Source organism: Zosterops lateralis, assembly GCF_965231275.1.
Source record: "Zosterops lateralis genome assembly, chromosome: 13".
In the NCBI taxonomy this organism is placed as follows: domain Eukaryota; kingdom Metazoa; phylum Chordata; class Aves; order Passeriformes; family Zosteropidae; genus Zosterops; species Zosterops lateralis.
Window position 1 is genome coordinate 1,243,196 of NC_139773.1, and position 24,062 is coordinate 1,267,257.

At 40.5% G+C, this 24,062-nt stretch overlaps 1 protein-coding gene across 2 annotated transcripts in view; it reads right to left on the reverse strand.

Moving 5' to 3' along the window:
• The window catches only part of PEAK1 (pseudopodium enriched atypical kinase 1), a 99,098-nt gene extending 75,410 nt beyond the window's left edge, over positions 1 to 23,688 (reverse strand). For both annotated transcript variants that reach the window (XM_083871330.1, XM_083871329.1), the window contains exon 1: positions 23,669 to 23,688. The gene's annotated coding sequence lies outside the window, so the exon portion shown is untranslated. The remainder of the gene's footprint in view (positions 1 to 23,668) is intronic.
• Between the last annotated feature and the right edge of the window lie 374 nt (positions 23,689 to 24,062).

Here is a 24,062-nt window from a genome sequence, read left to right on the forward strand (position 1 = left end):
CCCTAAAAAAAACACCTTTGGAGCACTGTGAGAAAGCCACCTAACCAAAGCATCAGGTGTCTGTACTTCACTGCTCAGTGCAAATGCCTGTTTGTGAGTTTCAGAAGTAACATCTAAACTACAGGTTCACGATTCACCACAAAAATCAATCACCAGAAACACCCAGTACATGCAACAGGGTCCTCCTCCTTTTAGCAAAATGCCCTTAGGCTGTGGGTTTGTAAGCTAAAGGGAAAGTAATTTTTCCTTTTTGAATTCTGAGCTATGCACAGGCCCACAGAAGTGCTGTAGCCTGGCTGTGCAGCTTGTGCTTCTGAGGTAAAAGCTGAGAGCTGACACACACACAGCAGTTAAGGTGTGTCCTCCTTATCTGCATCACCTGTGGCACTGAGTGAAGTCACACAAGGCTGTGCTGGCAAATGAAAGACAGGATTCACTCCTTTCCCTGCCCTTCTGCTTCCTCTTCCGTGCCCAGTCACTCCTCTCACAGCAGGGAACTCTGCCCTGCCAGGTTCTGTCCATGAGTTACTGCAGGAATTCCACTGCAAAGGCCTGAGGTGGCAACACCACTGTGGGTGGGGACGAAGGGGAAGGGCAGAGTGCTCAGAACTGCCCCACAGCAGCAAGATCCACACTGGATCCATCCTGACAGAGGCTCTGAGGATGCTCTCCCCATGGCTCTGCTCCAACTGCACCACTGCACAACCACACAGTGGTACACACCCCCCAGCTGCAGAGCTGCAAGTCTGCCTCTAGTGCTAGAGAAAAATAAAGGGAAAGCCAAGTGAAATACCTAATCCAAAGGAATCCTTGTCTTCCTCCTTTGCCCTGACAGACCCAAAGCTGAGTCAATGGAGCAATGTGCACATGGGCATTGAGGCTGCTGGTGTGGGTCAGGGGGCTGGTCCTGGTCCACAGGGGCTGCACAAAGGGCACCAGTGACCAACACCTGCAGTTCCAGCACCACCTTCTACAGTGCTCCTCAAAGAGACTGCAGCCTGCAAACCTGGCTCAGAAAAACTGCATCAGACAAACATCATTGCATGGAGCTCCAGCAATCAAGTAGTTTGCCTGAGCCTCATCAGCATCACTTGTATGCTTTGATTTAATTTATCTTAGTAAGGACCTGACCTGGGCTAAATCAACACAGAGATCTGAAAAACAGAGACCCTGACTCTGGTGTTTGCCTCTTTTGTTGTATGTGTCTCATTTACATATCACTTATTTTTAGGCAAAACCTTAATTTTTAGGCTGCAGCTCCATCATAACTTTTTCAGCAGGAGAAAAAACTTAAACAACTCCTACCTTTTCTCTCCCAGCTGTTTGCTCCCATGCCAGTCAAACCACCCAAGACAACATGGGTTTATGCTGGCAGTTGGTCTTTTTGGCAGGATTTTCCCTCTCCAGCTGAATCACTTCCTTGGTTGGGTTCACCAACATGTGCTGGCACGGCACAGGAGACAGTGCAGAGGGGAAAGGAATGACCAGGAAAAAAACAAAGTCAAGCTTTATTGGGCTGCAGTGCCACCACAGATGAAATCTCAGCTTTAATTTGCTTTCTGTTCTACACTCGAGATAAGCTACAGAAACATTAAGAGAAGGGAGAGTGATGTTAAACTAAAGGTGAGGGAGGGATTTAGCAATGATGAGTAGGGAGCAGATTCAGAATAGCAGCATTTAAATTGGTTAAATCTTGAGAGGATATCTTTTAATCACCCCACAAGCCACACAAATTCTAAGTTCCATAGAAAATTTAAACACCCTTCACTTTGCCAATGCAAATATCCTATTTGATATCAGTCTTCATAACAATGCCAAATAAAGTTGCCCAAACTCATGATTTACTACTCAATGCCCAAAACCATTTCTAGGCTTTGTAATTCCAAGTTTGGCCACATTATCCTCCCAAATGTACAGAAAGAAATATTTCTTTTGTCAAGAATGCCATTAATGAATGGTATCATTCCAAAAATCCAGGCAAAGGAATACCAACCTGCTTAAACACCAGAGTTTAAGAAAAGGCCTTAATTTACAACAAAAAGTGGCTTTGGAAGAAGATAGGGATAGGTGTGGAATTAAGTATTTTGAATTTTTGGAGACAACATGCTTTGGTGTTTACAAGAATGTTCTGAGGGAAGCCAAAGTGCTGGCTGAGTTACAGCAGAGTTGAGCCACATCCAGGCAGCTGCTCCAGGAGCACTGAGCTGCCCACTGAGCTGCTCCACAGCAGCAGCCAGCCAAGGGAAGGGCTTCCCCATTCCCAGGGACTGCTGCAGTCCCCAGGAAGGGTGATGGGGACAACCTGGAAGCCAGGCTGTAAGGAAGCCTTTCTGAGTCCTCAAATGCCCAAACATTTCTATAACTCCCTGCTTCTTGAGGAGGCTGTGGCCCACAGCCCACAGGTACGGTTAGGCTCAGGAAATGATGTAGCAATAATCTAGATTGAAATCCTTCACAGTCTCATCTAAAGTTCAGCATTACAGGGAGTCCAGTGAGACATTTGGACATCATGACAATCTGGCAGCTTTGCAGAACATGTTTGACTGCTGAGCTGCACAATGATAAATACAGAGACAGACCAACCCCAATGCTCCACATCCATTAGACACTTATAGCCACTTTGCCAACAAATCAAACCAATAAACATTGAAAAAATATCAGCATTTAGCACCATCTAAGATGTGCTGTTCAAAAAAGCAGTCATAAACTACTTTATGAGTAGTTTTAGGAGTTTTATGCTAACCCTGAGTTTTATGCTAACCCTAAATCCTGATGACTAATCTGGTTCTTTTATTCCAGCAAACTGAAAGTACAATGGACACAGTGGCTGATTGCATGCTGGAAACTACAGCTCTTCTGTGAGCTAATCCTGGGATCTCAGCACTTCTGAGCAGACAGCGGGAAGGTCCCATGCTTATGACTCATGCTACCATTTTTCTCTCTCCTATTGTTTTGCAAATTCTCTGTTTAATCTAAAATCCATTTCAACTAGAAACTTCCAGGCTCAGTGGAAACTTGAAGATAATATATTCCAAACGAGCGATGCTTCAAAAGGGTGTGGACCTACAACCCTTTAAATCAATCTAAATCTGGGCTGGCACTGCCCTGCCCTTGTCACTGACCTCTGCCCCTTCCTGTGCTTGCATGATCCCACAGAGAGCAGATCCAGGATGTGACTGAGCTGGAAACCAGGCCAGTGCAACCACGAGGAGCCACAGGGAGTGGGAGTGATGGAGGACACATCACAAGATAAAGTTGTGGCAATCCAGATTTAGACAGGCCTAAGTGGAGGTGTACCACTAAGAGTTATTAATCATCCTGAACGAGGCATGTCTTAAAGGAAATGGGCATTCTGAGCTTTGGGTTTCATTTTAAGGTATTGATTTATGTCCCTAAAACATTTTAAACCTGTACATTAGCAGAAAAGTTATCCTAGGTATACTGGTAATATATTCTCTTAATAGGATACATAGCAATGAAATTTTGTCTCACTAGATCTTTAAGAGCAGATTCAAACTTTAAGGATTATGAGTTCAGGCAAGATAATGCCTGTTTTCCCTGCCTGATGGTTGGCAGTAACACCTTGAAGGTGGTTTTGATGATAGGTAGGATACCACAGTAGCCACACTCAACTCTAAGAATCTTTTCTGCTTCATTGCTTTAGTTTTGTTTAAGAGCCCCTTTTTGAGTGGTAAAACAGTAGTAGAAATGGCAATGTATTTATGAAGACACGCTAAATAAAACTGTATTGCTTTTACAAAAATACACTCCAGATTATAGCAAAGTTATAACAGAAATCCTGTGGGTCTGTAAGAACAGCAAGACAACTGCAAGACAGGATTCCATCTGCTTCCCAGGACAACTTTTTATGCTGGGTACCCATGGCTTAAGGCCAAACACACCTTCAGAAATAAATGCATTAAGTGTCAAATATTTTAACATCACCTTTCTATGCAAAGCTCTTCTATCAGCCTGTCACCTTTTTCCAGACAGGAAAATTCTCATTAAATCATCAATAATACATCCAGGCAGCCATCAGTCCACCTGATAATGAGGAGTTTTAGCACACGGCACCCATCCACAGAAATCAGGCCTGGCAGATGTGAGTATAGCCCTTAAAAATTTACAAGACTCATTAACCTTCTCCCAAAAGACAAACAAAAAGAATGTGATATCTACGCAGATTTCCAGACCAAACCAAGATACAGCATTTCAGAAGCCATTAGGACATATCAGTCAATAAATACTCTCCAAATGTTCTTCTGTGGAATAAGCTGGCAGCCAAAGACCCATCCATCTCTAAAAGCCTGTAGTATTAGAGACACAACACCAGGAACCTTAAGAAACTTGCAAATGAGATTGAAAAGGTTTGAAAGTTATTCAATATGACAAATGCTAAGAATCTTTCAAATTTGCTATTTTAAGTAGACAAAACCAGTCTAGTCTGGTTCTGCATAGAATAAATACCAGCCCTCTGCAAATGTCAAGTGTGCCCAGGGACAGAATTCACATCCAACATCAAATACTCATTTTGGCAGCACAACACAGAACCAGGAGTGGATGAAAAGACAGCCCAGGGTCTTGTCCTGGGACTAAACACTCAGCTCTGTACCTGGCCAAACAGGTGATCCACATTCCCACCAGGCATTCGTTACACAGGGACTGGCAGGAGTATCTGGGAAGGAATTATGATGATGCAGTTTGATACTAGTGATAGCCAGATCTGCAGTTTATGTCTGAAAACCAACAAAAACAACCATAACACAATTTGCTTGGTTTTGGTGGTGTCTCCTGCTACTAATACACACCTTACTGGTATAAAACTGCTTTTCTCTCTGCACAAACACCCAGTAGCCACGAGGGTTTGCCTCCAGAGGGAAACTGTCCAGTTACATCTCTTGTATCAGATCCCACACTCAGTTACCATATTCCTGTGCCTGCTTTGAAGTCCTCCTAAAGCAGGTAATGTAAATGCTGGAGGAGCTGGCTGGAACACCCAGTCGTGCTCTGTGGGAAAGGAGGAGGTCCTGTGTTCTTTCTTGCTCTGCTAAACAGATGCAGGAACAGGAGCTCAGCAGCTTTAGGTGCTCCACCTTGTTTCTCACTCCATTTACATGATCATGTGGGTTTTTTCCAGGGATTTTTTCCAGATGTTGTTGTATATGAGCTGCTGTATCTTCCCTTCCCTCTCCACATTCCCAGTGAACTCTCCCTTTTCCTACAAAATCAACATGTAGAATTGCTACATGATACAGGCTAAAAACACTTAAAAACCAGATGTGCTTCCTAAAGCCCATGCCTATCCCTCTCCTCCAAAAACCAGGACACAAACCATCATTTTACTGTCAATCATTCTGAAATGGCAGCAATTAAGGAACATGCTATTTCCCTAATTACAATTTCCTTTTTATAAAATGCCCCTTTACTCACAGCAGCTTCTATTACAAGCAGTGAAGCACAGCCCTGCACTGCCTTGTCAAAGCCAAGTGTGTCTGACACTTGTTCTTTCCTAGAGCTTTCCCCTTCCACACCAACACCTTCTCCTGAAGGCTTTTCCACAGTGGGCCAGAGTGAACACAGAGTGTTCAACTATTTGATGACATTTTGGGATTATGAGGAAAAAAAACCAGGACTTAAAACAGAAAAACCATGAATAAATAAAAACAAGGAATGGATAACTATACATTCCATAAATAGAGCTGATAGAAATTATCAAAAGAATAATGGTTATCTTCCTCTAAAAAGAGTTTTTACTGAGGTTTCATACTGCATATTCCTTTGAAACAGGACACAAATATGAAAGAAAAGGTGGTAGCTTTTCAAACTTTCCTTTGCAAGTGTATCCTTAATGCTTAAACCTAATTAAACTCAGAACAACTAATTCCAGGTGGTAAAAAAAAAAAAAAAAAACCATCTTCGAAGAAAGGTGATCTGATAGGGCAAAATTATTATTTCAGAGTATGATCTGGGACACGCTGAAGATTAAATATTAGCAGCATATGTTCATGGAAGGAAAATAAAAAGATGGCATGTTAACAAATACAGTTTTTCCTTCTGGCTTTCATGAGGTTACATCAAGTTCATTATATACAAAAACTTAAATACTTCAAAATAAAAATTTGTGTGTATCAACTTGTCAGACCAACACAAGGATGTCTCAGCTTATAAATAGCACTCCCTGACCCACACAGTTCTGGCTAAATGAACACTATCCCTGTTTTCAAAGGAAAAGCTCCAGCTCTGGATGACGTGCAGGGTGACTGCGGCCAGTCTCCTGATAGAATTCCTGACTGCCCAGTGGAGCAGCACTCACCCTGTCACACACCCTGAGAGGAGCAGACACACTCAGAGTGGACAGTGGATGAAGGATAAATACTGTAAGAAAAGCAAGTACTGTCAGAATAAAGCTGCTATTGTGAACAGGAAGACATCTCTAAGGTTACTTTTAATCAAAATTAAAACTAGTAACTGGTGGAATTTATCTGGACACATGTTCAGTGGTGCCATATTTCAGTCTCAACATGCCTTTCTTCCACAAAAAAAAAAAAAAAAAATTCTAATATCCAGAAGCAAAAGAATTTTTGAAAGACCATTCTGTCTCCAAAGAGACCATTAGGATCAGTTTCCATTCTAAAGAGAAATTCCTATCTTCTCAAACAGCTCCAGCTCCTCCAAAATAACCAAACCATCCTGAGCTTTCTCGTGTCCTCACCTGCCAAGAGCAACAAACACTTCTAAAGGAGGAACAGCAGAAAACCGAGAACTATTCTTTAATGGCAGCGAAGTTTGAACAAGTGAAAATTATTGTTGCCTTTCCTGGAATGACAATTACCAAAGATTTAGCCCAGATTTTTTTTTTTTTTTTTTTTTAATTAGGCAACTAAGATGTGCTGTCTTTCTCCATTTGTTTTTTTGCCACAGATCTTTAAAGATGTACCACCTGCAAGTGAGAGATTATGTGTGTTAACACTTTAAAGATTCATATTTGTACATGTGAATGTTATCCAGAATTTTTTTAAATCAGTATTTCCCAAAGTTTTGAGGTTTCCACCTCAAAGTCTCAGGCTTCAGTAAATTTTATTTGCATATCCCATTATAAAGTTTTTAATTTAAAATCTTAAGGCAACACAGTCCTGTGAGGCATTTCCCAACACAGTGATGGGACATAAACACCAGGTATTTTGTGGGCTATGCACTCAAGAAATGCACAAACCATATCTACCCATCGAGAACAGGGTGTAATTATGCATCAGAGCATCTCACCTTGCCCCTGCCCAGCAGGGATTTCTGCAGTTGGGAACCTTCTTTTTCACATACACTCCTCTCCTCAGGCACTACTAGCTTTAGAACAACTTTCTCATTCATAATAGGTCAGAACACTTTGCCTGCAGACCACACATAAAATGCTCAGCTTGACAGCTCAGGTGTTCAGAGGCTGCTGAGATGCTGCTGGATAAATGACAAAGGCCATGGTACTTCCAGTCCCCTCCAGGACCTGCCCAGCTGAGGATGCCAGAATCCTCTCTTTCAGTCCAGCTGCAGTGGGAAAGAAAGTTCCCAATGCACATTTATTGTCCTGAAAGTTACAGCATGGACACATTCACTTAGAACACAGGATAGAAGTTATGCCTGAAGAGCCCCAGGTTTTCCTATAGATAGGTGAGAAAGATTACATGGACAAATTACTTTTCCAACTTGCCTTCAGGTCAGTAGCTTTCAATACTAACCTTTTATTAGATACTTCATTAAGTTATTGACAATCTTTATTTTCCTTTCTGAAACAGCAGAGTTGTTTTTTTCTTAACAGGACAAGGTATGCATTCCCTGAGGATCTTAAGTTACTTAATTGCTATAGATTAATTTTCTCTAGTCTTACTCCTTTATAACTCATTTCTCTGTTCAAAGAGATTTTCTCTCCCCATGAAAAACTAACAGAACATCAAAGCTGCAATGCTGTGCTTTTCTTGGTAGTAAGACAAAGCAATATGTGAGATACCAAATCTCTTACAGTGGAATTTTGAGCAGTATCTTGTGACATAATTTATGGCATGAGACCTTACAGAACTTGGAAATTTTCTATTTTTTATGATTTGCAGTTACAGTACATACATGGCAACAAAACGAAATATATAAAATACACACCAACTTGATAAAAAAATCCAATGTTAAATTCTCCATTTTAAACATACACAATATAAACTCCCCTGCAAATGCCAGTCTGTGATCTGTACACACACAAGCTCATCTCTGTACTGCTGCCCCTCTCCTCTGTTGAGGGAAGCACTGAATTCAAATAGGAAACATTCTGAAACACAATTGTTGAGCTGTTCCCAAGGGATAGTTACAGTTTCATGGCTTAATTACTCCAACTTTCCATTTTGTTAATAACATAGTTGAATAAAAATGATCTGATGCTACTTGTGCATTCATTTTAATGAGTCCCTGGAAAGAAATGCCTACAGTGAAGCATGGCCAGATCTCCTGAATCAGTGGGAAAAGTTCTGCACAAAGAGAAGAAACATCTTCAGCTTTTATGCATCAGTAACATATTTTTGATCCTGAATCCCAATTCAGCTCTGAAGAAGAATAAGTTTTGGAGAAAGTTTCATAGTTCAATGTGAAAATCAGTGCCTAAGCTAACATAATCCTCCAACCCCAGCTTCCCCTCCCAAATCTTGGCATATTAATCTCCTTTCCTTTTAGCCACTCCAGTTCTTGCATAACAACACCATTTCCTGAATTCGAATCTCCACAAATAAACCTTAAAGCTGAATAATACATTATTAAGCCCTGTGAATATTCCCTTAAGCAGGGCATCCTTAAAAAACTGGGCTACACTGTCACAACTCAGCATCATTTTCTTTGGACTTTCAGGGTAAGAACAAGAAACAGTGCAGCAGCCAACAACTAAAAAACCCTACTGAAACATAAAACTTCTACCCTCTGCAGAGATTTTTAATAAGCTACTAATGCCTTGTTGAAACCCCCATCCCTTCATACAGTCACTTATTTCTCTGCGGATGTATCATTTCACAGGCTTCCAGGGAAATTCTGGACTGGTATTTTTGGGGGAAAGAAAAGCACACCGCACCCCCACCTTCCTGCACAGCCCTGAGCCACACACCTCGTCCAAGTGTTCAAACTATCAGTGCTCAAACATTCTCCTAAATGATCATTCTTGCAATATGAACATTTAAAAAGTATTTTACCAGAGAAGGATGCTCAGTTTCGATTTGCCTGTTCTCTCAGTTTTGATCTGTTCCTTTCCAAGTGCAAATGCTCACTTAGAAGCTAAAAATGTGTGTAATTACTGTGTTCAAGCTCCAAGCTGAGCACAGGCTGGAGTTCTCTGCATTAGATATTATCTCCAATGAGTTCCCTCAAGTGTGACTGGCTGCATGAGGAGGATGGCAGCTGATGGCAATGCACAGTGTACAAGGACATGGTCCACAGGACATTTTCACCAAAAGTTTATCTCAAGCAAGAAAAAAAATTATCTTGAAGAGCAACTAGTAGAGGGTAAAATGTACTGGATGTCAGAGGGCAAAATTTATTTCTCAATTATGTCCATAAAAGCAAACTATTCATTATCACTGCTTTATCATCCACTCAAGACCCATGAGATGCCTTTACTCAAAGGGGTTAGAGAATACAAACAGCATTACTAAGAAAGGATTAATTACCTGTTGTAAGCTAAGCATTTTAAAAATGTTTTTGCAGTAATCCCCAGTGAAAAACAGACTGACATTCAACAGGACAAGACAGTGTTTCACACATGGAAATTAGACAACTTCATTACACAGGAACAAGAAGTAAGGAATTGAGAAACAAAGGGACATAATCTCTCCTTTTAAACATTTTTTTTTTTTTTTTTTTATCAGGCTCTCAGGAATCAGCGCAGAGCCCTGCCCTGCCTGATGGAGCAAGTGCTCAGCACCTTTATCAGCTCAGTTATTCAGTGCAGCAAGTGAATGCTGAGCCTGGAGCATGCCTTGGCACGTCCAAATGCCAAGCAGTGAAAAGAGCTGAGCCAAAAGCACTCTGTGCCAATCCAGCCTAAGCAGTGCTTTCCTAAGGAAAGAGGAACAGAAACCAAAGCAATTTTAAAAAACTGATCCTGAAAATTTTCAAACCAGGAAACAGACTCACAGCTCTTGGAGTGATGCCACTATCACCAGCATTTTGTCACCTCCCTCCCCATGCCCTCGAAGACACATCCTCCAAAATGAACCTGAAAAATCAACTGAAATGGAAATGAAGAATATGGAATGACAGACTAGATCTTAAATTATAATTCTTTTAGGTTTAAAAAACCAGGAAGCTTGAAAACAAAATCAGTTTAATCCACCACATTTCCGCTCGCTGTGTCACACACCTCTAATTCCAGTATCTTACAAGTCTAGACATCTGTCTCCAACTTTTAATCTGAAGCTAAAAACTGGGCAGAACTGATGCAGTATGAATTACAGCAACGGACCAGACTTTATGAAGAAGAATCCTTTTTACTCTGGTAAGGTACAAGAAGTGTTTACATGGTATTCTGCTCCAAAACATCCAAATTTATTCAGTAGTAAGCTTGCTCACAAAATGATCGGTTACTCCCTCCCCAACTATATTTAAGGCAAAGCTTCTGGAGCTTTGTTTTCCTCTTTAAAGTGTAAGGACGAAGCTGAGCCATCCTGAGCCCATCTGCATGTTAACAAAACATTTCTTAAGGTACGGATTTACAATCTGTGTAAGGAGATAAAAATCTGCACTTTTGGTCGAAGGGACCATCCCTGCACTTTTCTGGCAGCTGGAGCTGATGAAAGTGCTTGTGGGTTGTGTAATCAGACTGATAGATGTGCTCCCGGGAAACTAATCCCCCATACCAGAGAACTTCAGCCAGATTGGGAACTTCAGCCTCATGCTTTTCATATTACTTCAGTTCAAGATTGTATACAAGGGGCAACTCTAATTTCCTGCCATGTCATTGCATTTTGTTTTTCATAAGTTATTCTGATCATGGAAACACATTTAGAGAAATGCTCTTCCCAGAATTGTGGTAATTCTTAGGTAAAAACTTGAGTTGGGCATGATACAGTAACATTCTCAAAAAATTCTAACACTCATTCCACTGGACTAACTTCCTATAAATTGCATGTCCATATTGGTATTTTAAGAAAATGAAGTTTATTGCTACATGCCCTCCCTTAACAAATGCCAGCCAAATAAAAGGAGTGTCAGAACTAATAAATCTGCAAATTTTTTTGGGGGAAGAACAAATCTGTCTTAAAATCTGCAAATTTTTTGGGGGGAAGTACCATTGAGTAAACAAAGACTGCTGAGGAAGGCTTAACAGTTCAAATTCTGTCCCTGGCAGAGGTGACAAAAAGGCACTGACATGCACTGGGTGTGACAGGGGGATGCTGGTGATGGAATGGACTAGGGAAAATGAGGAACCACAGGGAAAGTGTGTTGGAAACAGCTCTCCTCTCTGCTGAGGTTTATGGGTTAAAAACCCCCCATAAACCTCAGTTTTCTAAGAACTTGTTTTCTGCCCCAAATTGAGAGGAGTAAAAACATTTTTTCAAGGAAATTAGATATTCCACAGCCTTTTTTTCAGTGTTGTGCTTAGACAAAGTGAAACCACCACACAAAGCAACCCAAAGTTAACAGGTTCAACAATATGTATTTCAGCTCCTTTGGAGAAAAAAAGGGAAAAACAGTGTAAAGTAGTTCAGGACAATTACTGCACTTCCGTGAATTGTTTTTGTCATAAAATTGACACTTTTCACTTAAAAAGTGTTTATTCACCTTTTCCAACCATGAACAGTCTTGTATTTCCACCATAAATCTCATCTTTCCACCCTGACACTGAAAATTTTCCACTGACCTCAAGTGCTTCCATTTTCCTCTAAGTCCCAACAGGATAATCAGCAGCATAAAAGCTCCAGCTGGGCAGATACCAGATCCATTACTGTGGAATGGATTGGATAAGTGATCCATAACTATAAAATATTTATCTACATTTGGCATGTGGCTATCAAACACCATCAAGTTCATTAAGCAGTTTGGTCCAAGGAAACATTTCTTGCAAGAATTATTCCAAGATTTCACAAGAAGTTGGGGTATGGTTTCAATCACCACAGCTTATTTAGAATATAATCAATCTGTAGAAGAATAACTGGTTAATTGGCAGATCACATAATCAAAAAGTTCTGACAGAATTACCCTTTAATGCCTCCCTCCTACCCAGAGAGAGTAGAAGTCACAGGAAAAAAATCCTCACAATGTTTTAAAATGGTCACTTCAGCTTTCTTTCGCATTTTTTTCACTCTGAATAGAAAAATGGAAATAATTTTCTTAGACTAGCAACAGCTTGTCTCTTGAACCCGCATTAATATTTGGCTTGCAGTTTTGAAGATCTGATTTGATTAGGTCTCTGAGCAAAATCAAAAACTCTGCAGCTAGTCCTAGAGAAACTTTCTTCTTTTGGGGAGAGACCTTGTCCCTTTTCCCCCAAGCCTCTCACAAAAAGGAAGCAGTCACTCCCAGACACAGGATTCCAGACTGCTACTTCTGATGTGGCTCTGAGTTTGGACTGAGTTATCAGAGTAAGAGATTCACAAAAGTCCATCTCCCATATTAGCTAAACTGAACTTGTTGGAAAAGGACAATTTAGCATCTGGAGGCAGGTGGAAACTGAATTTCTCAATATATGGATAAAGGACAACTCATTTCTATTTATATCTAAGAACCAAGGAAGAGAAGAATAGCAAGTTACCAAAATACAACTACTGCAATACATTACATAAACAAATATTTGCAATCCTAGCCAAATTTATTTGTTAATATGTGAATGTATTTGACACATCAGAATGAAATCACTAAATAATCCTGCCAAAATGTTCTGGAGACAAAACTTCAATGAGAACCTGATGGTAAAGCAGACAGACTTTTTATTCTGCTTTTCATTAATAATGCAAGCCCAACAAGACCAACTAGATCCTGCAACAAGTTACAGTCTCACTTGTTACAATTAACCATTACCAAGACTACAAAAATAATCAGAATCATCTGACGGACAACTCAGCCTGGGAGAAATAGTGGTTTTCAAGACAGTTTGGTATGTTTCACTTTTTTTTTTTTGTAGACAGCAGAGAACAAGTCAAAGGTACCCCAAGATGCAGTTTTCTAAGATTCTAAAAACAAACATTTTCTATTGTACTTGTAATTTCATGAAGATGAAACTTCTAAAATTTTGAATTATTTTAAACTCCCAAAACCTGAAGAAAAATGATTTTTCCAGAACTGCAGCACCACTTGCAATATACTCAGAAGACAAATTCTGCTCATTTTCCAGCATTAAAAAGCAGATGTTCTTCCGTGCATTAACAACACTTGATTATGAAATAAATTTATCCTCTGTGCAAAGAGGAGTGAACATAATGGCTCCCTGAAGGCACAGCTTTGAGGTATGAGGGCTATTAGTTCAATTTCTTTTTCAAATGCTGCAGAGAAGGATGACAGAAAGAAAGCTTCCAGTTGTGATTCTCCGTCTGGTCCGTGGATGCCTTCGCTCCAGATTTCCCTAATAAACTCTATTACAGCACAACCCTGCCCTGTTCTCACAACACGCAAACTTCAATCTGTGTGGTCTCGTTACAGAATACTTCAGGGAAAGCATTTTGGGTTTCCAACAATTGTTTTTTTAAAACCTGGGATAGCAAGAGAAGGTCATTTCATTTAAAGAACCCACAGGAATCTCATAACATCTCAAATATTTTTATTTGTGTGCTAAGATAGACATTTGTGTGGGATGTGGAGGGGAAACTTTGGGTTTATATATTAGTTTATTTGGGCAGAGGATGATTGCTGGTTTCCTATCAGTGTCTTTGCTAAATTGCTTTGCTTAAACTCTCTGTAGTATTGATTACCTGTTAAAATATTTAACTTGTGCAAGGTAAGCAGTCAACAGCAAAAATTATCAAAAGGGGAAGCAAATCGGTGTTGTTTGGAAGTGGGAGAACAACAAGTACCACTGGTACATTGAAATAGCTGAGATGCATTGAGGGGAATATAAATGCCATCAAGCATGTAAGAGGGAGGAAGAAAACCAGGCAGAAGCATAAAGGGCAGAGGAATGAAGAGAATGAAGGGTGATTGAGTAACAACTCATACAAAGAGGACCATCGAGGAGAGATCTGATCTAGCTGCTACAGATTCTTCTGCAAAGCACAGATAGCCTCTACAACAGTCCTCAAGACTTAAAGTTCAAAGCAATGCTGCGTCACAAAGCCCAAGTCCTACAAATAACTCCATTTTAACCACATCCTATAGGCTACGTTTAGCCCATAAATGTTTCATTGCATTTTTCAACAACCACTTACTGGCTATACCTCCAACTTTTTCAAATAAAAACGTCAGAAATGGACACAATGTGAGAGTTTGGGTAATGAATATTTTTTTTGTGACAAACTTGACTTTGAACACTGTCACCCACCCACCCAGCTCTCCTAAATCTTGCTGCTGCTGTTCTGCAGATCTGCTGCTCCATAGGCACCTCCTCACTCCAGGTGCTATGCCCAAAAGGTTTCCATGGCCTGCTTTCCATTAGAACCCTATGAACCTGTTTTCTGCACAAATGAGAGAGCAACACATTTGTGATAAGTAAGTGGAATACAATATGGCCAAGGGGCTGAAGAAAAAAAAAGTTTTGACATGACTCAATCCTGGTGATGCTGACATCCTTCTGCCCGGCCATGAACTCATCCGGGTAAACAGAAACTCAGCTAAATAAGCACTTGCCTCATGTCCATTTTTTCTGGGGTCCATTTCTGGACAGGTACATGAGTACACACCTCCTAACCAAGAGACAGGACAGGAGGTACAGGCAGCTCTTCAAAATGGCCTGTGCAAGACATCTGCCAAAACACTGCTCTGATGTGAGGGGTTGGGTAACAATGAAGGATGACATAGGGAAGGGTTCCAGAGCCATTCCCTTCTCTTCTGGCCCCAGCGCATGCTCTGTTTCCTTCTCACACGCCTCAGGATAAGCTCAGGGACAAAAAGCAACATAAATCTTTAACAAAAGTTAAGCAAAATAAAGAATTTAATTAATTTCATTGTGTTAAATACAGAAATACTGCACAGGTCCTTCTCCCTTGCCATGTTCCTGGTGCCAGTGTGGTTCCCTTCTCTGTGCTGGTCCTGATGTTTATAAGCCTCATCACTGAGGCAATTTGAATTGCAAAACTAGTGCTAAAACTCTTTTCTCCAATGGAGTAACTCTCTGCTGCTTTAACAAGTTGACTCAAGTTCAGTGGAGGGCCCACAGGTGCTGGTGGAAGGGGAAGAAGCAGAGGTAGCTAGTGAGAGGAGGGAAGATAGGAGGAAGAACTGAGCCATTATTTTTGGATTAATTTAGATGCTGTTTCATGCTACAGTTGAGAGAGGGAACAGAAATAAGACTTATAATGAGAAAAGTACTGCTGCAGGGTAATTAAGACCTAGGAGTAAACATGCCAAATGGTGTTTGCCACACAACAACAAACAAATGTGAATCAGAATGAGACTCAGTACTGGAGCAAAGGAGGGAATGTTTTCTCTGCTACTCAGGAAGCACTTCAATTGTTTGGGAAAGGTGTGAGTCATTAACTCTCCACGCACAACTGAGACATCCAAAGCTACAAATACCTGACATACTTCAAAGGCTCTTTGGAATGGAAGAATAGAAATCTATATGTACTTTTTCAAAACTACAGAAGCGTGAAGCCATGCATCATTTCACAGATTCTGATTTGTTGTGTTTAGGCTCTTGGGAATTGCACTATCCAAGCATGATGAGCTCTAACCTTGAGATGCTTTGCTTTCTTGCTTCTGAGCTCTGTATGGCTAAACAGCTCTTTGAGATAAAAGATGAGAGGTGCACAGGAACTGACAGAATGCTATTTTAATGCAGCACTTTTCTGTCTCAATTGGTAGCTGATCACAGTCATTTAGCAAAATTACCTTTCTGATGGCAACCAAGAATATCATGGCAACAGTCACATGCCATAAAACAATCCTCCTGATTTCGCATCTGCTTGCAGGAGCTCAGCATGAAGGTAGTAAGGAAGTTTTACTGCCATCTTGCAACATTGACTTTTATGGATTCTTCAGACTATAATGCACTGAAGCTCTTCTTAAGCTAACTCCTGACATAATTTATTACTTTTAGACACAGGTAAAAAGGCTAGGTGGACTTCAGCAAGGTTTTCATTCCCAGATGAAGCCCACCACAGTGGGATTATCAAGCCATGGTGAAGAGCTTGGCTCCTGAGCTACATTTAGACAGTCTGGCAGCCTAATGGCAAATATTAGTGTAATAATACAAATATAGATCCCATTCCTTCAGATATGCACTTTAACATTTTTCCCTATGAACATCATCAAGTTGAGATGGTATTAAACACCTACACAATCCTTCTAGAGAAAAATTATGATTTTTTTTCCCCATGATGTGTTCTTCTAAATGATTCCCTCACTGCCTTCTACCTTGATATCAGGGGATTCCAAGGAATACTGACAGACCATATGTGATCACACCACAGGCACCTTCCAGAAGGAGTCATGAAATACCCCAAGGGTCCTGGCTAGCCCAAGTTCAGGGAGTAAATGCATTACTCCACTGTGACTGACAAACTCCTGGGAAAACAGATTGCACAACAGGAAGAGAATAAAACACAGCTTAAGAGCTTGGACACAACTAAGAGTCATTAATTTATCCCTGACCCCAAATCTGAGAACAGAAACAAGAGGAACACAAGAAGAATGCTTGGCTTTATGTAGGCACATGGAAAATGATTTTGCAGTATCATAAATGTTTAATTACACTTTTATGCAACTAGTGATAGCCTTTCTTAATTCAAATTCCTTTAAAAATTCCCATTTAGAAAACCTCTTTAGAACTATACTTCTATTTTCCTTAATTTAATAAAAGGTTATGAAAAATTTTTAATGAAGAACTTATTTTCTCCCAAACATGTCTAAGTTATTTCATCCTCAAGAGAGATTAATCAGGTATACTTACAAGCCAGTTGATCTGTAAGACCTTCAATGAAGAGCTTTCAGAATGTAGAAGTCTGACTGCCCAGCCTGTGGCTGCATTTGAAATGCTGCAGTCTGCATTTAACTGGTGCTACATCATACCCAACTTCCTTATGGTTGGGAAACCAGTGTAGAATGAGGCGATACCCCTTCCTTTGCTAGCAAGTTCCAAGTTTTATTAAATTCTCTCACTCAGTGTAGGCTTTCAGTTGTTGAGCACTTGATATTACAGTCTTTTCACAAAATGAGCAACTTTCTATACATTCAATAAAAACCCTCTCATGTTTTAAACCCCTGCAAGTCTGAAACAAATATTCCCACTTACTGCCACAGAGCAAGTAAATCAAGAAGCAGGAGCTCATTGTGAGAGGTTCTGCATGCCAGAGCTGCCCAGACTGCAATGTGATAACATGGACCCTCACAAGTACAGCTGCATTATTCAGTTGATGTATTTGTGCAGAATCATCAGGACAATGCTGACAATTTATGTAATAAAAAACATCTAAAGAAAAATTAATTACCTTGTGCTATGGCATTGGTGCATCTTCCCTCCTCTGCCATCTCAGGAATGAGCAGCACTGCTCCTGCACTGAGCCCTGCCACAGTTCCCTGTTTCTGAAGGACACTGAGGCTGAGGGAGCTGCTGCTAGGAAGTCACGAGCTACATTTGCAGCACAGTTCATACACTGCTCCTCTAACATGGCAGCAGTAACATCAGTTTGTCCCACTTTCAAGAAGCCTGAAGCAGTAGTAGGGCTTTTCAGGCTGGAGTCACAAATCACTTAGCACTATGCAATTTCAGATGGATCATGGGGTGCAGGTTTTCCACAGCAGGGCCCCATCAGGCTGTGGAGCCAGCCAGCAATCTGCCCTGATCTCCCTGAGCACGCATCCTTGGACTGAAATGCACAGAATGGAAAAAGCTAAATATGCAAAGAAACAGACGCACATGTATAAACACATCTAAGCGTTCCAGAGGAACCTCTCCTGAAAGTGCCATTCAAATGAAGGCATCATACTGCAGCAGTTCTTCCCAAAGGACTGCAGGATTGTGGCCCAGAGGTCCCTTCTGGGGTCACTCAGCAGAGAGAGGTTCTGCCCCCCAGGGGCGCACAGACAGCTGCTGCTCCTCAGACTAACAACTTCTGTCTTAACGAAGGGTGCTGACAGATTTTACCGCTGCATCCACATCTTTTTTTCACATAACCAGACATCTGAAGAATGGAAAAAAAACCCACCTCATTTGTGAGCGGGCTGAAGATACCAGTCAAGAAGTAAAAAATTGCTCTTGTCAGATAGAGTGATTTATCAAGGTGCTGTGTCTCAGCAAAATATGGAGAATGCCTGCGCAAGCTCACTGCAGTGCACAGGAAAACAACTTCAATTTAAGATGTTTAAATCCCTAGGTAAAGGAATCCCCTCACTCTGTACTGAAATCAAGGAAGAGGTCCTGCAGCTCTGTCCTGCACTGTGGAGGGAGGGGCAGTACCCGTAGCTGAGGGATGACTGACAGGAGAGGGACAATGTCCCCTTCATGGATTCCAACCTGACCCAGAAAGAATTTATCAGTCTGAGTCCTGAACAGAACTGCAGGAACATGGCTGGCAGGTCTAAGGACCTTCTAAGTTTCTGAATCAAAAATAAAATTATCAATGTACAAAATATTCTGAGAAAATCTTTGTTAAACAAATTTTATGTTTTTGGTAAGTACATAGCCTCATTTTCAGCAATAGTTGTGGCAACGAGACACACGCAGTGGTCAGCAGAACTCACCCACAAGAAATATTTTGGGAACACATCAGTGTTCCAGGCTCTGCCCCATTCCGTTTTCTCTTTGATGTCAGCAAGTTATTCATCTTATTAGTTCAAGCTTTATCTTTTGATCAAACTTTCGTAATACATAATTTGGAAATCGGTTTCTTAGAGGGACAAGAGCTGTCAAATCACATGGACCCCAAACAAAGCAATAACAGCTTAGGACAAGTCAGAGCCAAAGTTGGAATTTCAGAGCATATGTGCAAGTTATTATTTTCTAAAAACCACAGTGTTGACATTACAAGGGAAGAAAAGAGAGGAAAGATCCTATCTCCTGAGCCCTTGATCAAAGTACTTCATAATTCACCCACTACAGCTATACCCTGGTTTCCATGACAGACAGCAATCTGAGACAGAACAAGCCTGTGGATTTTAGAGCATTAAGAGAGAAAAAGGAACAAACTACAGTGCTGCAACTAAATCTCTAGAGGATGTAGAAGCACTCGGAATATTCTACGTAGCAGAATAATTTTATGGAACCTTGCAGATATAAAATATGGGGACAACTTGAAATTAGCCACAGTCCACGTGCAAGATATAAAAACTAGGAGCCCAGAACTATACAGTGTCTGCAGTTGCCTATGGTTTCTTTCAGCAAACTTTCTTCAAAGTAATTGTCAAAGATATTAGATTCCAGTATTTCGAAGATGGTATCTACTAGTTCTTAATTTATCCTAGCCTCTTATCTTTGAAGCAATTCCGTTTCTGTCTCAGTGCCTAATTTCCATTTTACACATCCTATAATTGTGTTTGTCCTTTTGTCCTTTAAAGTTGACTTCTAAAGATTCTCATCATTAACACATCTGCAAGGAACAAACAACTTGCTCTCTGTGTTCTCTGGTTGAGATCTAATTATTAAAGTTATAATTATTTCTCCTTACAGATTTTAATAAGTTGGAACTTGCTTTAAATTGTTCTTTTACTGAAAGCTGTGGGTTTGGACATTTCTTTCTTTAGGAAGGGATGTGTGCTCTGCAGAGGTTTCAGATCCTTAACCAGTAAACTAACTTGTTGCATGAGATACTATTCACTTTGCCTTCTATCAAGTCCTGGTTATTTTTAATCATATTTAGTTACTCTTTGCTTATTTAGGAACTACTCCTCTCAGCCCAGAATTTTTATGCAGTGCTTCTATAATTCCTTAGTAATATTTTTAAACATTTTACCTTCACTCTCCTTTCTTCAATATCTATTTTCTTAATGGGTAAAGCATGAACTTTATCTTCTCAGGATATGGACACGCTAACACTTTTTAACATGTAAACCCAAGAGCTGACAAGCCCTCTCCAAGATTAAAAAAACATGAAAAATAACACACAACACTGAGCTATGCTTATTTCATGATACAGACTCTTTTCTATACAGGAAAGTATAAATAGTGTCCACAGCTGTGCAATTTATCCTCAGCCATTAAACGTCTCCACAGTCTTACAATTCCTAAAAGTGTCTGCACTGCCTACAAATGAGCTGCATTAATATAAACAGCATGGGAATGTCCAGAGAGCCTATAAAACAAAAGCCCCTGGAACAGACCTTAACTAAAAAGTGCCACTCTCTGATTTAAAAAATAAGAGCTTGTAACTATTTCACAGTTGATCAACTTGCCAAGAACCCTTTCCAATGTTTTAATCCCACAATCTTGAACCCCTGGTTTGAATACCTGGAGGGAAAACAGGAGCTTGTTTGGAAAGTCTGGAGCCAGCCTGCCCTGTGCTGGGGTACCAAGGTCCCAGGACTGCTTGGTTCCACCAAAATCCAGCCCCCTCCAGACAGAGAGGATAAAATAACCTGCAGAGACTGACAGATTCAAACAAGGGAGCACTAACAGGTATGCACAGGAAACACAACTGAACGTGGGTTCATTGGCTCAGGTCCCAAATAAACAGGTTCATGCTATAGATATGTACTGCATAAATCCAGCACTGTTCACTTACAGCACTTTGCAGAGGGATAAGTGAGACTAAAATAAGCTGTACACTGCATCTTATCTCCATTTTAAGAATGAGCAAGTTTCTTAACCTCTTTGTCTCAGTTTCCAAGGCTACAAGTGAAGCATGACAAAGGCAGGAAGAAAACCCAGATATTTTTTGGCTCAGTTTTTTCTTTTTCTTTCTTTATTGCTGTTCAGTCATCTTATCTTCCTAAACTCTGGGATTTAGTTATTTAAGCATAGATATCCTATGTTCAGCCTGTTTTCTTGGTGATCCTAATCAGTTTTTCTCTATGCAAATCTGGCCAATTGTTTGGTGATTAAACTTGACCACTTCTTGCTTATATGCATGTAGAGATAATCAAGTAAACAATACCCCGACCACCACCAGCAGAGGAAAGGACACATTCCTATAAAATAAAGTCAAACCAAGCTATTTTTAAAGGTATGCAAATAACGTGAGAGAAGACAGGAAACCACATTTAAAGTGTAAATCAAACCCATTGTTTTGTAAAATTTCTGGAAAAGCTTTGAAAAATGGCTTTTTCTACTTTTCTCTCGCAGAATTTCCAGAATTTCTTTGTTCCCTACCAAAGAAAAAACAAAGCAAAAGGGAAACGAAGTGATGTTCCTCCCCTGGCAGAGAAGCAATGAAGTCTCCTCCCCCTTCTAAAGGGGATCACAGTTTGCCAGCTTTGGCAGCCACTGTAGTATTTAAAATAGAAATGAATCCCAGAATGTGATTTGGCAAAGACCCCCTGAAACATTCAGTAAGAGTTTTCCCTCTTTTCCACCTCCTTTCTACCATTTAGTAATACGGAGAGATGCTTGCAGACACCTCGGGGATGAAAGGCACCCGTGGCACACCCCAGACAAAGAGCCCCGTGAACTTTAACACATGTGGAAAACAAGGAGCAGACAGAGCAGCTTTGTACCGAGAGGGCTCCTTGTATGGCCACGGCCCTGAGCGCTGGGACACGTCCAACAGCTGCTCTTGTTCCTACACAGCCTCAGCTCCATGGGAGGCACCCCTGTGCTCCCCAGTCCCGACAGCATCAGCTCCTCTGGCACTGGAAAAAGCCAGCAATACCAAATTTTGCCACAGGTTCCAGCAATTTTCCTGCACACGCAGCCAGAACTATGATTTTTGTAGCACTTTTGTATTCACCTACACTGAGGTGAATCCTTCAAGCCAGAACACACAGTATTTTCTAGATATGCTGTGTTGAAAGATACAGTAAAGAAAGTACAAGCGCAAAAGATGAGAGATGAATCAAAGATGTGAACCCTTCAGAGGGATATCTGAATCCACTGCTAGCTGGAGTCAGTATGCAAGAACCTTCACCCAAAACAACTGTTTTGGAAAAATGCCTTAATATGAGCCACCACTTGGCACTGGGGGGGACAATAAGCCAGTTGTCACAGATATTGAAGCAACAACAGAAATGATGTTTGATTAACGGAGGTACTGGGCTCCAGATGGAGGAACCATGACAGTTCAGCTTTAAAGAACTGTTTTCAAACAGAGGAGCAGATTGTGGCACCTACAACCATTGCTTCACTGGGCTTTAAAACTACTGACTTCTCTCTGACTAGGAAGTGTTGGATATAAATTAATCCACCTTATTCATTCACAGAATAAAAGCTATTAAGTATCTGAACAAACAAAATGTTAGCTTTAACATGCAAGCAGACTGCAAGCTGACTCATTTATACCACAGTTTCAATTTGAAAGGTGGGCAAAATGTCTCAAATATATTTATGCAATAGCAACACATTACCAAAGTAATTCTGTTCAGGATCTTGTGACGTACCTCCAGAAAATGTCAGGACCAAAATTCTCTCATTCCAAGGGTAAAGAAACTTTCCAAGCATCAACATTTTGTCTTCTGTATGTTTTAAGCTTTAGAATGTTTATAATCACATCCCATAGCCTGAGTCATTTCTACTTTGCCACCAATGAAACTGTTCAAAGGCAGCAGCAGGAAGACTCAAAGATTGATTTCACAGATCATTGGCCCAGGCAGTGTTTGTAAACTGCTGACCCCAACCATGGAGAATTGCTAGGGCCTTGCAGATCGAAGGGAGACTTCCAGTTTAAAATTGATTTGAAACATGAGATTAGCCTGACAGTTTTTCCTAAAGAAACAACTTTTAAAGGAGCTCATTCTAAATGAGTCATATTAGCCCACACAAGCAAATCAGCATATTGTTCTGATTTCCCCTCCCTAAAATGCATCGTGTCCTCAGTACAATGCTACTGCACAAGTAACTCGGGACTTGCCAATAGCTACCACCAAGCTTTAATTACAGCAGTCCTATTCTGTATATTCTTGAATCAACAAGAACTAAATCAGCCTGCTAAAAAAACAGGCAGTACCTCAAAATCTCCAGTGAAGATTAAGAAATAAATCTCTGCAATAAGGCACTAACCAGCTCAGAAAGAGCCTCATTTTCTTGCTTCAAGATAAGACTGTGGTACACACATGAAAACTGCTGTGCATAACAAATAACAGAAAGCACCAATTAATTATAACAAATTATTTTAATGCAGTTCATTGCAACTAAATATTTCAGACTACTTAATAGTATTTCTACTTTGCATTTTTGGCTGCTCTTTTCAATTGATTCAGCTCCACAAGTGAGAATTTACTGAAGAGTTGAAAAAATTGAGAGTACACATAATTCAATCGTTTTCATCTTATTAAGCTTTTGTCATGGCCTGACAATACCAAAAGACTTGAATGCATTTTACTGTTTTGCAAGCAGACTGCTTTCTCTTGTCATAAATGATGGAAAAGGTGATCCTGAGGTCAACGAGTAAAATTGTAAAAATTAGGCTTCCTTACTTACAAGTATTTATTCAGTCTCTGATTTGGAGTTTAAAGGCAGGATCTTCCATGCTCTAAAAATAGCAAAAAAACTGTTTTAATCCAAAATTTCAGTTTTTAGATGGGAGAAGAGCACTTAGATTAAATAATCTGAAAACTGAGCAACAAACCAAGCACCATCCCAGTTCCCAAGTTTTTCCCATTGCTGAACAACACAGAAATTAATTCCAAAGATGACTCCCAAATCACATATGAAGTATTCAGCCATAAGCAAAGCAAATACTCATCAGCAGGTTGGGCTGCAAGCTGCTGATATGCAAGGCAGGTCTTGCAGCTCCCAGAGAGAAATATTTAACTGGGAAAATGTTCAATGCTTGCTCTGAACTGACTGTAATACACGGCCTGGCATGTGGTTC